This window comes from Podarcis liolepis (genome assembly GCF_965112155.1).
Source record: "Podarcis liolepis genome assembly, chromosome: 14".
In the NCBI taxonomy this organism is placed as follows: Eukaryota; Metazoa; Chordata; class Lepidosauria; order Squamata; family Lacertidae; genus Podarcis; species Podarcis liolepis.
Window position 1 is genome coordinate 49,188,521 of NC_139569.1, and position 12,153 is coordinate 49,200,673.

The window sequence follows — 12,153 nt, forward strand, 5'->3', positions numbered from 1 at the left end:
ACTGATGATCTGATCCATCAGGCTCTTCATATGTTCTGATGATTCAGTGATAAATTAATAGCAGTTAATTGCTCTCCCAGCCCCACCTGGAGATGTTTTCCAGAGACTGGCCTTGGCACCTTCCGCATGCAAAGGAAGTGCTCTCCAACGGAGGCGCTACTGCTGCAGCTTGGGACCCCGCTGGGCTGGAGCTGCCCCTCAGCTTCTTGCTGGAGTAGAAAGTGCTTTCCCAACAACATGGTGTCTGGGGTTTGGGGGTTTTTTGTATTTTTTTGTTTGCTGATACGATTCCTTTAAAAAAATCACACCCTAAAGTGAAATATAAATGTATTAAAATAAATAAAAACAAACAAAAGAACCAGAAAACCACTATTAGTATAAAAGCAAGAAAACAACTATGATTATTATTGGTTGTTGAGATGATAATAATTGTACTTCTCCAAGCTTATGACAGGAATAGGATTTTGTTGATGGGTCGCAGACACCCCGGGAGGCGCCCACCGCCCTCCAGCAGGGGGCGCGCTGCCAGCCCCTCCCGCCGTCCCTCCCTGCGCCTGACGCTAGGGGGCGGCAGACAGCGGGAAGGTAGAGAGGAAAAACTGAAGCGGGCGAGTGCGCGGGGCGGGGGGCAGAAGAAAGAGGCGGCGGCGGCGGCGGATCTCGCGAGGCCCCTGCGGAAGTCCCGCGAGATCTCGCCGACTCTTTCCCTCCCCGCGTCATGTTTCCTCCCCTTTGACAAGCTGCTGCCGGAGAAGCAGGAGAAGCGGGGAGGACGGGGCGCCGCCGCTGCCGCCGCCGCCTCACGGGACCTCCCGCCGCGGGCCCCGCCAGCCTTGCCCGGACCGCGCCTTGGTAAAGGGGTCTCCTCCCGGCGCGCTCCTCGGCGTCCCCGCGGGCGCCCGCGCTGAGGGAAGGCGAGGCCTGAGGGGAGGGGGGAGGGGCAACCGCCGCCGGGGAGGGGCGGGGGGAGGGGAGCCGAGCGGGGAGGGAGGGGCCCCGCCCCCCGCGGAAAGGGAGGGGGCCAGGGCGACCCCGCCCGGCACCCAGGGGACTCCCGCCCCATTTGGGCGCCTTCCCCCATTATTTGGGGCGCTCCTGCCCTCGACCTCGCCGCGACGCCGACGCCGCCGCTCTTCATCTCGCTCACGATCTCTTATTTATTATGATGCTGTTGGTGTAATAATAGATCTTGGACTTGGCTGTTCTTACGGCAATTCCGCCGCCGTCGCTAGTGGTCTTATTTGTGTCAGTGCCATCCATATTACGATAGTCTTGCTGCTGCTGCTGCTGCTCTTGCTGCTGGTTGTTATTGTTATGTGTGACAGTGCGCGTAGCAATTCGCACAGATCTGTAAGCAACGTTACACTCACACACGGCCCTTTCCTCTCCCTGTAGGCCCACACAATCTGAAATCAATTGTGAGGGAGACAGGATGGTTCCTAGGGCTGAACAGGAGCTTGCTGATGCCTTCTTCTGTTCTGTTTCCTCAGCAGTAAAATCCCTGCCTCAACTTCCAGTCTTGGAGCCTGAAAGGCAATTTGCTTAACCACGTGGAGTTATTCTTGATTTTTTCCTTTTCAACAGGCTACATCAAGTGTCCCATAAGTGGGTTGCCTGAAATAAAAATCACAAGCAAAACCTGCAATTAGGCCCACATTAGTAAATGCCCCCCGGCATGTGTTGAGTGGTGGCATGTGGGTCTGCAACTTTTGCTCCTGATGGGCAGTTTGGGTGAATCATCTAGCCATGTGGGTGGAGTGCCACCTGGGCTGGGGGATGGTGGGAATGGCTGGCCAAGAGGGTTTGTGTGCATCTTCCCACAAAAGTGTATTATTTTGCAGTGGTTAATCTGAGATGCTCTCACTGTGAAAGCAGAGCACTATAATTGCACCCATAAAGATATAATGAAAGAACAATAAGTAATCCACCCTTGAACAGCTCCTTGAAGTGCCCCATTAGTCTCCAAGCCTTACTGCAGCTGGTAGTAGCTCCTGTGTGCCAGGGAGGCTTTTTAAACCAGGGGTGGGTAGACTTGAGGTTATTCAGATCTACTTTGTTGTTTACTTGAACCTCAAGTTCCACCAAAGCCAGTTGAAAAGACATACAATTAGAATTTAAAGAACAGGTTGCTTTTGAGAACATTCTGGGCCTAGGTACCAGAAATGAACTGAACTCAGTCATTGACTCCTGGCTTATTCATTTCTGTGGCCTGAGATAGGAAAAAAAAGACATTGTTGTTAAAACAAATGGGAGTCAGAAGTTCTCCTGCAAATCACCCAAATATCTACCATCCCTGATTTAAATGACCTACGTATCTGGGTCTTTCCAGCAAAATTGGCACACACCCCACCTGTTGCTATAGTCCGTTGTGTGCACAGGATTTCTCTGTTGTTGGATATGTGAAGTGTGAAATATCCAGCTGTCAATTTGTTGTGAGCTGGCCTTCATTGCTGAGGACCTGTTTGTTATTCCACAGAATTACAGAGCAAATATGGTGGCTCTTTTGGCTAGTTCTCTTCTTTTTCCAGGAATGCAACTGCTGTGTTAGATGTGCCCAGTGTTTTTTTCTTTCTAAAAAAAATGTTTGGGGGGGACTCTCATTTTCCTACTCATATTGAAATACTGCCCCTCAAGGAGACCAAATTTAGATTCACAACATGTATACATGTATACATGTATATATATGCATACCCCTGCGTCCCCCCAGAAAAAAGTACTGGATGTGCCATATATACATTTGTTACTTTTCTAATTTTCTCCTGTACACATCACTGGGCCTTATATACCTGTTTGGCGTTAAATGAAACATTTGAGTTGTCCAACATAAAGCTGTAACAAGTGTTATGGTGTCAGAAAATTGGCAAGAGAGGTTCTTTTTCTTGTGTGTTCCTATGATAGTCCTTCATAATATTGTGAAGCTTCTTAGTATAAATAGCATAATTATGAATTGGGTTAATATTCCCAGCTTATTCATATACAGTATTGAAGGTTCTTTTCTAGGCTATTCTGTAGTTTCAAGCCTTTTTGTAACAAAGTTAAGTAACTGGAAAATAACTTCAAGTACCCCTATGCTGGCGCTGCATATTTAGGAACTGGACTCAGAAATTTGGGCACCAACATTGCCCTTATCTATGAACAAGCATCATAACTATATAGGTACAAAGGCAACCAAAGTCCTGGGACATTTCCTCTCCTCAGATGACCTTAGGCAGCTTCCAAGTCCCTCAGTGGTATAGTCTTTTCTTTGTGGTTTGATTAATTCCCATGTCTTATACAGGGGAATGATCATAAGGATTGCATGCATGCTTGGAATTGTCACATTGAACTTATATTCCATATTCCATGCAGACATTCATAGGATCAGGTTCTTTGTAACTTATTTCAGTTCATAAATGAGTAGTGGATACCATGGATTTTACTTTGTGAAGAAAATGAACTCTTTATTTATCAAATAGCAAACTTTACAAAGGTAAGAGAAACAGTATGTTATACTGCACGTAAAATCAGCCATATTGTCCAGTACGATGTTATGGATTTAGTGAAACCACCATACACTTCAATTTTTCTCATTTCAGTTGTTTAAACTTTTTAAGTGGCATTTGTCTGTCTTCCATGTCTCTTTAAACCAGGCGTGGGGAACCTTTCACCCTCCAGATGTTGCTGAACTACAGCTCTTGACAGACATAGCAAGTAGGGCCAGCAGCCAGCTATTGATTGATTGAGTAACTTTATTTATACGCCACTTTTCCACAGAGTGCTGTGCCCAAAATGACTTCCAACAGATACCTGGAAGTGAATAAAAATATTTATTAAAAAACACCCTGCAGACATCTACTTATTATCAAATACACATGCACTGTTATAGGATTTAATCAACACGTAGGGGGCTAAAGGTTCCCCAAACCTACTTTAAACTACAGATTAAATTAAACAATGGTTTGAACTGAACAAAGCAATGTGCTGTGTATGCTGCACACACCACATACTTTGGGGACTGATTATGATGGGGTTTTGGTCACAACATACCAACTTAAGACCAGTGCTTTAATGATTAATTCAAACTCCATCTATTGTGGTGAGGATATTTCTTTACCTATAAAGGGACTAGATTGACAGCTTGATACCAGTTTGATCTGTGTACTACTAGTCTTCTAGCTCAGTGTTTCCCAACCGGTGTTCCGCGGCACACTAGTGTGCCGCGAGATGTTGCCTGGTGTGCCGCGAGATGTTGCCTGGAGGGAGGCGGGCGAGTCCAAAAAAGGTTGGGAAACACTGAAGTTTCTCTTTCAAAAAGGAAACGTGGGTTAAAGCGGCGCCGCCGCCTCCCACTCACTTTCCTGCTCTGGCTTCCCTAACAGTTTTCCGAGTTGCGTCACTGGATCCAGCCCCCTTTTCCACATGTGACACGGGGCTGGAGGGAGGGAAAGAGGGCTTTACGTCGCGCACAAAGGCAGCCTCCTAGAAGCGCTCTGGGCCGGCGCCGTTTCGCCGAAGGCGCCGGAGGACCCCCACCCTCAGCTCCTTCAGAAAGGAAGCCCCGCCCCTCGGCTCCCTACGCCGCCAGGCAGCTCAGCTGACTGACGAGGACGTTCTGCGGCGGCGGCCACCGCACAACCACCGCAGTTGCTGGCAGCGTCCGCAGCGCAATAAGTAACAGCGCCTGGTGCTGCCAACTCTTTCTCTCTCTCTCCCGCCCCCCCCGCCCCCAAGCTCTCGCGCGCCCCGCGTCAACATCGCCGTACGCAGCTTCCCGAGCTCGAGGCTAGCCGCTGCACACACGCGCCGGCTCGTCATCGGCTCCGGTTGTTGCCTTTCTCCGCCGAGGTCGGTGGACCCCGAGCCTAGGCTTCCTTCCCGCACCCCGCTTTCCGAAGACCGCACACCAGTTGGGCCAGTACATATTCCCCTCCCGTGACTGGAGCGGAATAGCCCTTTCTCTTCTTCCCCAACCCTTGTCGTTGGAGGAGTCCCTCAGTCCCTCGCTTTGCTGCCTCCTCCCCCCCCACCCCCAAAGCTTGGAGGTTCCCCGGCAAGGGGGAGGGAAAAAAATTGAAACTTACACTTTCGTGCGTCCCTCCCGGCGTGACGCTGCGCGCTGACGTGACGGGGCTATAATGGTGGTGTGCCTCGAGATTTTTTTCATCAAACAAGTGTGCCTTTGCCCAAAAAAGGTTGGGAAACACTGTTCTAGCTAACCATATTTCTCTGGTGCCATGCAAATATTTTGGACCACAACAAGCCATGCTCCTGCCAGCCCCAGCATCATATGGCTGTGGTGGCTTGAGCTAATGAGAATTGTACGTAGTTCAAAACAACTGGAGGGCACAAGGTTGGTGCAGGCTGCTCTGAATATTTTTTCTTATATAAATAGGAGGGATTGCTGTTTTTAAAGAAGTTTGCTAGTGAAATGCTTGATTTAGGCTCAGGCTCATTTAACATTTATATGGCCTGGTTTGCACATTGCCCTGAGCTTAAGCATGGCTTAGCAAAAGTATGTGGGCTCCAGGAGAGGAGATCCTGATTGCTTTGCTTCTCTCCCATGAACTAAGTCCTAGTTTGGCTTAGTATGTTGTCCAAACTAGGACTTATGATTTAGCTCTTCCTGACACACCACAAACTGTAAATCACAGGACAGATATTGGTTACAGCTTGTGGTTAGTTTTGGAGAGAGCTAAACCATGAGCCTTGGACCACACACTAAGCCAAATGATGGTGTAGCTCAGCATAACAGCAAAATGAATGTGGAGTAACTAAGCAGACACAATCTCCTATCTGGGAGCCCGAGTGTTCACACTAAGCTGTGGTTTAGCTTAATGTGATGTGCAAACCATGGCATTGTTTCTAGATTGACAATTATTTGTGAGGTTGCTGGAATGTTGTGTCACCATAGTATGGTTTAGGGCTCATCCAGACTTCCTTTTTTCATGTGTTTCTAGGCCAACGGCCACCTGTCTATCATGGCTGCCTCTTGTGACTGATCCAGTGTCATTGAACAAGTTGGAACGTTTCCAGGCGACTCTAGTAGGAATGTTCTTTTCTGGAACATTGGAGATGCTGTACAATAATACAGTGATACCTCTGGATACGCAGACCTCTGGTTGCATATCCTTCAGGATGCAAACACGGCATACCCGAAAGTATTTTTCTGGGTTTCGCCACGCGCATGTGCGCAGAAGTGCTCTACCACACGCATGCGCAGAAGCGGCACCTCCGGTTGCGCATTCCTCGGGATCCGACCGGAGCTCTGGAACAGATCCCGTGCGCAACCGGAGGTACCACTGTATTTAAAAGAGTCTGCATTGCCCATGTTTGTTTGCACTTGTGGCACAATCTGTTGCCTGTGCTCAGTAGTGTGACATTTTGAATGCACCTTTGTGTTGGTTATGTAAAGTAGCATTAAATAAATTAAAAAGGGGTCTAGAAACCTGTGCAGTTTATAAGTTAAGGGTTGCCAGTTTTTATTAACTGAATTTCAGGGCACTTGAGGGCTCTTTGATACATGTGGATTAAAAATGAAATCTGTCAATGCTTAAGAGAAGGGACTATAATGTCTAACAGCTAAAGTGAAGGTATGATAGCAGAATATGGAAGGTTTCAGGTTCAATCTTTGGCATGTCCCATTAAAGAACTGGATGTAGTAGGGCTGAGAGACCTCTTCCTGAGATGCTGGAAGATATATTTTCCTCAGGTTAGGTAGTGTGGGATGAGATGAGATGGATAATAGTCTTGGTAGATGTCTAGTGACCATTCTGCAAGTATAGGTGTTTATGGCTGCCATTGGAAACCTCCCCCTCCATCTCCCCAATTTGAGATGGGTTTGGAAACTCAGTAACCCTATATTCTGTCCCTTCTGTTTTGTTCCATGACCTGTTGGCTGCTGTTCTTCTAGTTTTCTTTTGAGTTGAAGAAGCACCTTTAATAATGTTATAATCTTGTCACTGAATGAACAACAGCCAAGTGCCTTTATTGAAATAGATGTAATAGTATTTTTATATAAGCCAGAAGTTCAGTATGTTCTAAGCAAGTGATAGAGCAATCAACAGACTACAATGACAACATTTTTTCTTCAAGCTTCTTAAGAGTGTGTCTGTGTTTAACAAGGAGCTGCTGACAACAGTTAAAAATGGACATATATTTAGGGGCTGCTGAAGTGTTTATTTTTCTTGCTCCTCTCAAAACATATCCCTGTGTTTCTGATTTTGCATGGAGAATATCTCCAGCAAATTTATTTTCTAACCTTCTGGAGAAGTGACAGCTTTTGTCAGCTTATCAGCATACTGGATTCTAAATTAGTGTTTGTTTTGCTGGTGACGACAAGGGTTCTAGAGTCCAACTCTTCTGTGGTGTGAGCAATTGTGAACCCTTGAAATATGCACACAGCTACCACTAGAAGCTTGGATATTTCCAGAATCACAAAACTGATTTTATTCGCTTTTCAGTTTTAAAGTCTTTGTCTGTTGCATGAGTCTCACATTGAAGATTAAAGAGAAGGACACAGTTTTAGGAATTATAAACAGGAAAGCAAGATAAGATTATGTTGCTAGTATACCCCTCTTTCAGTTTTTCCTGGTTGTTGCTGGTGGTAAGACTGTGATTTGTACTAGGGTAGCCAGTTTGAGATGGCGTATGAGACTGATTGTCTGACTGCTTCAGTTTGTTGTGACTTGGGGACTGTGGTGCCTCAGCTTCCCTGGTGACTGTTCTTCAGAAAATGTTGAGTGGTGTTCTGCAGTTATATCACCACTGTACTTGAATGTTCACAAGTGTGATCTTGCCCCCAGAATTTACAACTCATCTGAGCGTTACTATGTTGTCATTGTTCATGTGAATTGGCCCCGAGCAGAGCAAAGGAATGCCGTGGTTCGGTGGTGCATGGACTTTACCTCTAAGGGCTGTGGTTGGAGCAAGCTTTGGGTTGTAGCCTTGTACACTGGGGCATTGCAGATTTAAAGTTTGTCTTCATTCACAGTTTGGGAAGCTGTTTTGTTTGTTTGTCAGCAAAAGGCAAATACTCCCAGAGAAGGCGAACACTCACCATCTACTTCAGATGTGTGTTTCAAGCCTTACAGTGTTTAAACAAGAAGCTATAGATTCTGTAGTAGGACTTGTAATTTTTTATTAAAATGTATAAAGTATAACAAAAGGAATACAGTAGCAGTAACAGCAGTAACAATAGGCCGTGCATTGCATTTAGACATTTGTGAACCAAAATTTTAAAAACGTGGCAGCAAATATTGGCAGTTGTGTTGAACACACAATTGATGGTGGTTCTTGTATGTTCATATAGCACAATCCATGTAGATGCAGAGCAAGATAGCAAAAAAGACAGTCTTGTCTTGTATTTATGGCCTAACTGTGAGCTCATGCAGATACTTATGGCAAAACTAGATGATTAGGAGAAAGTGTTGATGCATACTTGGTTCTCCTACTCTGATTATGTCTAGTAAATCTCAACATGTGATGTGATGTCAGCATGGGATGTGAGTCCTATGTGGGAAGTGATGCCATCGTATCACAATCACACCTTTTGCTTTCCTAGACTTCACTAGAGGAGATATGGGATTGATGCTTTCAGTTGTGTGTTTCCTTTATTGTCTAGTTCACCCTTCACCATCCTGATGTCCTCTAGAGCTCCTATTAGACTGGAATCCAAGTCTACCAAAATGAAATACTAACTGTATGCTTGTATTTTTAAATATCACTTTCTCCTCTAATGTGTTTTTTCCCTTAAAAATAATAGTAATCTTTGCTCACTTATCCCGATGTGTAGCTAACTATACACACACTTTTTTGTCTTTGTTTTCTTTAACCTTTTATTCATCAAGTAATCTTATTTTTGTAGTACATCAGTCTTTGTTTAATTAAGCCCCACCCCCACCCCCCAGGGATAAATATACTCAGAAGTATGTTCTGTTTGCCACATTTTTAGACAGTTCTGTGGCAAGAGGCTCTTGATGGCAATTACTCCTAGCTAAGCTTGCTAGAAAGGTCCTTGTCATCAGTGTTCAAAATTAACCAGTTGCCAGTTGCTTTCTGCGACTCAGGAGTAACCCCTGGTGACCAAACAGAGATTTCCAGTTGCATGGTTTGCTACCAAGACCACCTCTGGCTGGGAAGGAGATGTGCTGAGGAAGACAGAACCTTTTTATTGCTGTATGATTTGCATAAGTAAGTAAACTGAGAAGAAGCTCTTTCTCAGAGTTAAATGGACTGCAGTGGCAGTGGAGAGCAGAAAGGGAGATCTGGCTGATTTTCACCCCTCCTCTTAAATATCAAACTTTGCAGATAGAAACACATTGTGGTTTGCAAACAAATGGATTCTTTCTCTATTGCGGAGGTGGGGAGCAGGAAGGGAGATCTGGCTAATTTTCATCCCTTCAGTCTTTTTGTGAGACATGTTGTGGTTTTACTTGTGGGGCTTCTGATGCTGATTCCTATGTTGGCTGATTATTTAAGGCCTGCTAACGGTGACCTTGCTTCTTAAAGGTGAAATGGCTCTAGCAGTAAAGCAGTGCCTCTTTTCTTGCTTTGCCTTTCATTTAGTCTCATAATAATATTTTTGCTGGCTTGCTTGGAAGAATAAAGGTTGGATTCATCTTTTTTAAAAAATAAATAAATAGGAATGCAGGTTGAGCATGGGGGTGGGGAGACCACACTGGAAATTATGACAAAAAGGAGGATGGGGGTGGGGGAGGTTTCCCTTTGTGTATATCCCATTTTGAAATTTGATTTTGTGTATCTGATGGTGTATTTGGTGTGTAAGTCGAATAAACATTGTGGTGTGTAAGTCAAATAAACATTTTTATCTCTTGAAATAGATAAGAAACACTTTCAGGTCTAGTTCTTTGTTCCAGTCTTGCCCATGTGTGACAGTGAGTGAGATTTAATAGATGTGGGTTTTCTGCTTTGTGAACCCAAGTCTGCAGCATGAGACAGAACATCTTCCTAGCCTTTTCTGGAGACGAGTTAGCAAAATCTGCTGATGACACCAAGTTGTTCGGGGTAGTTTTTAACTAGAAGAGTCTGTGAGGTGCTCCAAAACCAAAAGGATCTCTCCAAACTGAGTGAATGAGTATTAAAATGATAAATCTGATTCAGTGTTAACAAATGTAAAGTGATGCATGCTGGGGCAAAATATCCTGACATTACGTATATGCTATTGAGATCTGAGCTGCCAGTGGCTGATCAAGAATGAGATCTTAGACTCATAGAGGATAGCTCAATTAAGATGTTGATCCAGGTTGTGGTAGTGGTAAAATGGGTGAATTATAGTTATGTGACCTTTAGGAAAAGGATTCAAAACAGAACTGGAAATACCATAAGAAGCCTATTGTGCAGCTACACATGGAATACTGTCCAATTCTGGTCACTACGTCTCTTAAAGGATATCATAATGCTGGATTTTTAAAAAGAAATGGTGGAGCATCACCAGTGCTATTTTTCTAGAAAAATAGGTGCCGGAACTCCCCGTGAACACCTCCCTCGTTTTCTTAGAATGGCAATGGCACCTACCTGAGAGGTTCCAGAACTGTGTTTCCGTGAGTTCGGCTGAGCATCCTACTTTTTTAAAGATTTGCTTGAGAGATCCTGTACCATTTACAGGAAAATGCTTTCCTTCACAGAAGTAAAATTGATATATAACTTTGAAAATAATCGCATTATGCCGTTCCAACTCTACAGGTCTATGATGGACAGAATGAGACTATGTCCCTCACTGGCAACTCCACTAATCACAGAAGCTATGACTTTGCATACTGAAAGAAAAAGGTTCTCCCCAGTGAGAGATAACAACAACAACATCACTACCACCACCACCACATTTCACCACGTAATTGTTACATTTCAATGCTGATTTTTCTTTCAAAAAATGGGGGGTGCGACAATTATGTGCTGAATTATCAAAGGACACCCTTTCTTGCTAGGGAGTGAAAGAAACAAACCCTTTCTCACAGCCAGGAATGATAACACGGGGGGGGGGGGGGCTGGGTAAGAGCAGCATCAGCAACTAGTGACAATAAAAAGGAAGAAATAAGTGGTTTGTTTTTTGTTTTTTTTAAAAAAGTCATCACCGCCCTGCAAAAAAACCCCTCTTACACTGCAGCACAGCCTAGTGGACCTGAGAGCCACTTTCCTGACAAGGTGCTGGAGGTTCAAAGACAGCAAAGGCTCCCTTGGCAGACGGGGAGGGGGAGACACACAACTCTCCTGTCAAGACAACAAAGTACAGTGGTGCCTTGCAAGACGAAAAGAATCCGATTCTCTTTTTTCGTCTTGCGAAGCAAGCCCATTGAAGGATTAGCGCTATTAGCGGCTTTTAGCGGCTTATCTGCTGATCGGATCAGCTGATAAGCGGCTTAGCGGCTTAGAAAAAGGGGGGGAGGAAAAAAAACCCAGCAGGAACTCGCAAGACATTGTCGTCTTGCGAAGCAAGCCCATAGGAGATTTGTTTTGCGAAGCACCTCCAAAACGGAAAACTCTTTCGTCTAGCGAGCTTTCCGTCTTGCGAGGCATTCGTCTTGTGGGGCACCACTGTACATTACCTCAAGTGTAAGGCAGCCATTACATAGGGAGATACTCCTGTCGTTTACCTACAAATCCCATGAATCCCAGAGGCTGCAACTCCCATGATTCCTCTTGACTACCCTCCTATTTTTTAAAAAAATATCCCTTAACCACACCTCCTTGGTGTGCAGTTGAACGTTTTAATATGGTAAATTCAACTAAATTCAACCTGCGGGAGGCCCCCACTTGTCTTGTTTATTGCTCCTGCAATGATTATGCTTTGGGATCACTTTTAGGGCCAGAAAGAGGGGTGCGACTATTATGCGGTGAAATACAGTAATAAATAAAGAAATTGATTATTATTAATAATAATTTTATTATTTATACCCCACCCATATGGCTGGATTGCCAGTGTGGTGTAGTGGTTAGTGTGTGTCTGTACGACTAGGATCTGGGCAACCAGGGTTCAAATCTTGACTCAACCATGAATTTTACTGGGTGTTACTATCCTATACATGCCTAAATTTAAGTCCTACAGTCCTCTTTGTATAACCTGTTTTACTGTGGCTGGTTACAACCTTCCAAATACAGTGGTGCCCTGCAAGATGAATGCCTCACAAGACGGAAAACTCGCTAGACTTAAGAGTTTTC

At 44.8% G+C, this 12,153-nt stretch overlaps 1 protein-coding gene across 50 annotated transcripts in view; it reads left to right on the forward strand.

Annotated features, from left to right (window-relative positions):
• Nucleotides 1–592: 592 nt before the first annotated feature.
• The window catches only part of HERC1 (HECT and RLD domain containing E3 ubiquitin protein ligase family member 1), a 109,078-nt gene continuing 97,517 nt past the window's right edge, over nucleotides 593–12,153 (forward strand). For 48 of the 50 annotated variants that reach the window (XM_083475438.1, XM_083475405.1, XM_083475400.1 and 45 more), the window contains exon 1: nucleotides 692–852. The gene's annotated coding sequence lies outside the window, so the exon portion shown is untranslated. Of the gene's footprint in view, nucleotides 853–5,936; nucleotides 6,022–12,153 lie in introns of all 50 variants that reach the window. The other 2 variants (XM_083475394.1, XM_083475436.1) reach the window with 1 other exon arrangement.